This window comes from Ruditapes philippinarum, unplaced genomic scaffold (assembly GCF_026571515.1).
Source record: "Ruditapes philippinarum isolate M1 unplaced genomic scaffold, ASM2657151v2 ctg1903_1_1_1_1, whole genome shotgun sequence".
Lineage (NCBI taxonomy): Eukaryota > Metazoa > Mollusca > Bivalvia > Venerida > Veneridae > Ruditapes > Ruditapes philippinarum.
In genome coordinates this window covers 281718-287789 of record NW_026866018.1, presented here as the reverse complement: position 1 = coordinate 287789, position 6072 = coordinate 281718, and positions in this window count along the sequence as shown.

Here is a 6072-nt window from a genome sequence, read left to right as displayed (position 1 = left end):
CACCCCTGTATAAAACAATCAATTATTCGTTGTCTAAATATCGGGATAAAGTTTTTAAATACAATATCATGTGGGTTATTCCAAACATCTGAAAAACCATAGTCACACAAAAGCTTTTTAACATAGGATACCCAGTTACATAATCCTTTATTACAATCATTTAATGATAGCTGGTAAAGTGAGCGTAAAATAATATTGTCTGTGTGCAGCAACTTAAACCAATATTTAACAATGCGTACATAACGGGATATGAACAAAGGATATCTTCCCAACTCTCCATATACACTAACAGTACAGGTAGTATTTCTTACTGACAATATATTTTTACAAAATTTTAAATGTATTCTTTCAATTTGTTTTGATTTTGTAAATCCCCATATTTCTGACGAATAACTCAAAATTGAGCCAACAAAAGAATCAAATAGCTGACATAATAACTTTGGTTTAAAACTATACTTTTTACAATTTAAAAGCAAAACATTAAGCGCCTTTAAAGCTTTACCTGCAATGTATTCCTGATTTAAAGTAAAATTTCCGGTGTAATTGAAAACTGTTCCTAGATAATTAAAATCATTTACTACTTCAATATCATTACCATCATATGTCCAAAACTCATTTCCTAGTAAACCGCCTCTTTTCCTAAATACAACAATTTTAGTTTTATCTATATTTACTTCTAATCCCCAACTTTTACAATATTCATATAATTTATCTAAATGCATTTGTAATTCTTGAGGCGATTTTCCTAATATAACCATATCATCAGCAAATAATAGTAAAAGTAAGATAATTTCTTCTATATCAAGTCCAGAACTAATGTTATCTTGTAAAAATAATTCTAGGTCTTCTACGAACAGAGAAAAAAGTAGTGGCGACATTATCTCCCCTTGTCTTAAACCTACAGCATACTCAAAATAAGAGGAATAATCGTTACATGATCTAACACAGGATTTAACTTTTGTATACATGTCCCTAATAATTCTCAATAATTTACCTTGTATTCCTAACCTATACAATTTTAACCATAGTGCATTTCTATATATAGTATCGAAACATTTTTTTAAATCAACAAATACACAATATAATCTTTTATTTTCATTTAAATAGTGTTGCACAACATTCGACAGTATAAATAATGCATCTACAGTTGATTTACCCTTTCTAAAACCAAACTGCGCGTCAGATATAACATTGTTATTTTCACAAAAAGACGTGACACGCTTATTTAAAACTATTGTAAATAACTTAGAAAAACAACTAACTAATGTAATACCCCTATAATTGTTAACGTCATTCTTATCACCCTTTTTATGTAAAGGTATAATTACACCTTCCATCCATTTATCTGGAAAATACCCAGAATCTAAAATAGCATTAAAAATATCACAAATATGCGACCCTACAATATCAATACTTTCAATTTTACTTTTCATGTAAACATATAAAAGAAGAAGGTCACTGACTTCTATCCACTTGCTGTTTATCACAAAGCCTTATTTACTACAATTAAATCACTTGATGACTAATCAAATGACTTAATGACTACAATTTAATGACTATTTAACTACAATTTAATGACTTACCAGTTATGACTACAATTAATTGACTTGATGACTACAATTTAATGACTGTAATTGAATATCTTGATGACTTGTAACAATTAAACAACTTAATGACTACAATTTATGACTTTATTACTACAATTTCATGACTTAATGACACTACAATTTATCCTGGGATTCAGGGTTGAAAGTTTTTGCTTATTTATAACATTTCTTTGCTTTATTCATAACATATGCGCTATTCCGTATTTGTTCATCGTTTTGTTAGTATCAATTGTCAATTTGACAAACGGAACCATAAAATAAATTCGACAGACTGGAACCCGGGCTATATTCCACTCAGTATGCTACCAAATGGAGGACTTTGACTTGACCTACTTGGTGAATTGATGTCTTCATCTGTGCCCGAGCTGTGACGGTCATTTACTTCAAACCATTTGGCCCTCACTGCTGTGTGTTCAAATTCTGACAGGGACTTTGGATTCTTTCATGTGAGGAAGCTAATCAGCTGGCTTACGAAACTTAGATGGTTCTACTCAGGTGCCAATTCATGCATGAAATAATGTACGGAAGGCCACCTGACGTCTTTCTCCAAAAGTAAAGCTGCAAAGTTGACATATGAGCTAAACTGTGTTGATGTGACGAAAATCCCAATCCTACCAAATGGAAGACTTGATTTAATTCACTGAAGTAGACATTTTTGATAACTCAATATGAATGACTGGATTTTATGTACATGTAAGAAATGGATGGGTAAATTTCGCATTGACCTACTGTTTAGTCCAGTTGAATTATATTGTAAGGCTAAGCAAGCTGGAAAAAAACAACCGGTCATGTGTCCCTTTGTTTGACACTTAATTAGCTGTGACCTTGCCATTCCACATAATCAACGGAAGTGTAACAATTGTGTGACATAACGTAATACACGGGTACTACAATTTTATCTTAAACATCCTGTTGTTTCAATTTAAATTACTGAGGAAAAAGTCATCTCATCATATCTTTTGTATGCGCTTTTTGAATTAGTTAGTCCTGCATATTTTCTTATGTTTATTATATATATCAATTCACGTTAAATACGTATTCATACTAAAATTACTGTTTTACGGGTTACATAACTTGAAATCACGTTTATTAAAACTTTACTGTAATGCATAAGAATAGAAAGAAAATATTAAACATAGAATTCTTATTAAGGACATCTAATTTAGAAATTCAATGCTATAATAATGACGCTTCGCACACTTTTACTGAGTATATCAAAGTGACGCATTTGACAGCACACTTCTATTTTTAACGCAAGCTAGAGAGGGTTAAATTTCATGCTTGTACACGAAGGTTCGTTTGTCAGAATCGGATGTCTCATTCAGGGTCTTTGAAATATGAAAAAAAAAACCTTTAATTACTGCGTCAATGTTAATAACTTAATTTCACCGTTGGATCGGTCATTTATTTCAGGGTTCCAGCCAGCATATTGTCGCGTATGACGTGCCTTCAGGCATTGATCGAGGCCTGTATAATTGCGTCATCCGTTAATCTCCCCGACATCCCTTGATTATCAAACACCCTCTATCAGCATTGAATAAACTATCCAATCATGTCGCATTACTTTCTCAATACAATCAGAGTCAAAAACAGCAGACGGAAAGACAGATAGAAAAAGTTGAATGTCAGACAAAATCCCCTTCGGACATAATCCCCTTCATGTATTTTTGTACATCTGGACATAAATTTTAATCCCCTCCATGGGTGGACATAATCTGCTTCATTTGTGAACTTTTGAAGTGGACAAAATCCCCTCAATAAGATTGCTACCTAGGACAAAATCCCCCTCGGATGAATTTTCTGTTTATAAAGTGGGTATGAGAGCATTTTTTTTTTTCATTTTTCTTTGTGTAGGTATAACCTTCGAAACACAGCTTTTCAGAGCCTTTGTTACTTTTGATGACTTCCATTTTGGTAGTGAAGATGCATAACTAAAGTTACCCATTTATATATGTTTTTTTTTATATATTCACTCTTACTTAAGTCATAATTTGAAGCAATTTAAATGAACAGTGTTAAACTAATTAAAATGGTTTTTTTAAACTAATCAATTTAAAACAATTAAAGAAATTGCTTAATCAAATATATTTGTTATGCAGTTGATAATTTACAATGGGATTTTGTCCGGATAGGTATAAGGGGATTTTGCCCGGCCTTGCAAAAACATGAAGGGGATTATGTCCACCCATGGAGGGGATTTTGTCCGGGTATGCAAAGGGGATTTTTTCCAAAGTGGATTATGTCTGAAGTTACGACGTAACGATTGCTTTGGTATGTACAACCCCCCCCCCCCCCCTCCACCCCTTCAATTAATTTTCGGCTTGTGGCACAAGGAATTGACAGCAGGCAGCTTGTTTTTCTTTTAAACGTAAGAAACAATGACTAGAAATGTATGAAACTGACGATAATGATTTAAATAGATAAATACAAAAAAAACACACACACAGAACACTTCCATGCCGATTTTCCAGCCTAATTCTATAGAATTCTTTTTCTATTAAACATTTCGGATCAATGAAAATATTTGCCAATATTGAACTCCATTCAATGGTTTAAACTTTACAGAATATTATTTGCTGTAAAATCGAAAATTCTTTTGTTGATTGATGTAATTCACACTAATAATGTAAAAAAAATTGACCTTTTGCCTAAAATAGATCTGATTTCGAATGACATAAAACTATTGATTGGAAAAAAAATCTCATAAAAATGTTTTAAATGAACTATTTTTCCCTTCCTTAACTTCTTACACTGAAAAAAAAAACACTGCTGTAAGCACTATACGAGTACAAACTTGTTAACAAAGTCTTTACCCAAGACATAAAAAATAACGGCAACATTTATATGATTTGATTAAAAATGACTTAACATCAAATATTATTCCTTGTCAAATCAGTAACAATACATATTAATCTAATGTTCCTACTAAAGGGATACTCGAACAAATCAATGACAACAATATTAAAATCATTTATGTACTCAAATCACCAAAAACGACATTTTTTAAAGTCCCGGCATGAATTTCTGTATAAATTCTAAATATTTTGAGTTTGAAGCGTAAATTTACCTTTATATGTTAATTGAACTAAATTTAGACGCCGACAGAATCACCGAGTAGTTTCAAAACAAGACATGTGAATTTAACAAACCCTGGAAGTTAAAATAACATATACACACGTATTGTGGATAATGTATGATTTAAAAAAAAGTTTTAGTCATTCATTTTGCATGCTCTTTAACGTTTCCAGAGTTCACTGTGACAACTTTTGTGAAATCACAACACTCTAACCTGGCCCACGTGGGTCAAGTTAGGAAACCACATTTTATTCTTTATAAAAAATTTGATCATGTGACTGCTTAGTGTATTCATCATTTCATGTTGAGGACTTTTACAGAATAATGAATGAAAAATTCAAAACAAAGAAATGTAAATTTTGCATATGTACCCCTTTAAAATCTAATGGCAGTCAAATAACTGATACCTTTTATTAAATTACACGCACTGTGATTTGTTGTTTGCTTTTCTTCGTAATATTCTGTTGTTTTCTATGCCTGACAAAAAAGTTTATAGAATTGGAATAAGACAAACCATATTTAGTAACTGTCCGAGCTTTTTTACTTCTGTTTTTGATTTTGTAAACACATCTAAAAAGGTCAGACATTAACTATATATGAATTCTGTTGTTTTCCATGCCTGGCAAAATAAGTTTATAGAATTAGAATAAGACAAACCACATTTAGTTACTGTCCAAACTTTTTACTTCTGTATTGATTTTGTAAACACATCTAAAAAGGTCAGACATTATAACTATACATGAATGTAGATGTTTAAGCTCTATTGATTTTTCTTGTACTACATATTAAATGCAAAACTGGCAGATACTTTTTAGCTCATATTGCTAACATATACTCCCTTCCATAAAAGCTGTCAATAATACAAGCTGATTCAATTGAATAGTACTATAAGTTTAATCGCCTCCGTGGTCGAGGGGTTAGAGTCAATGACTTCTAATCCAGTTACCTCTCTGGCGTGGGTTCGATCCCCGGGAGATGCTTTGGTAGTTTAGCGCGGAGGAAGGTAGTCTAGTACTGGTGTGACTCTCCAGGAACGATGGTTAGGAAACTACCCGCCTATATGACTGAAATACTGTTGGGAAAGGCGTAAAATGAAACAAACAAACAAACAAACAGTACTATAAGTTATTACTATTACTGAATATGATTATGTTACATGAGTGATATAAACTTTAGGGACACATTTCAAGTAAACAAAAACAATACGAAAACTGTTGAAAATTTGGTTTTTTTTTACATCATTGTTGACTGGCTTACAGTAAAATAATGTAAAAAGGCGTGTTTTTGACTGTAGAATAGTCAATAATTTTTCCTAAATACTGTGACATTGGTATTTGCCCATACGGACAGCACTAATTGGCTCTAATTGGTACTTCAGATATAATTTTGA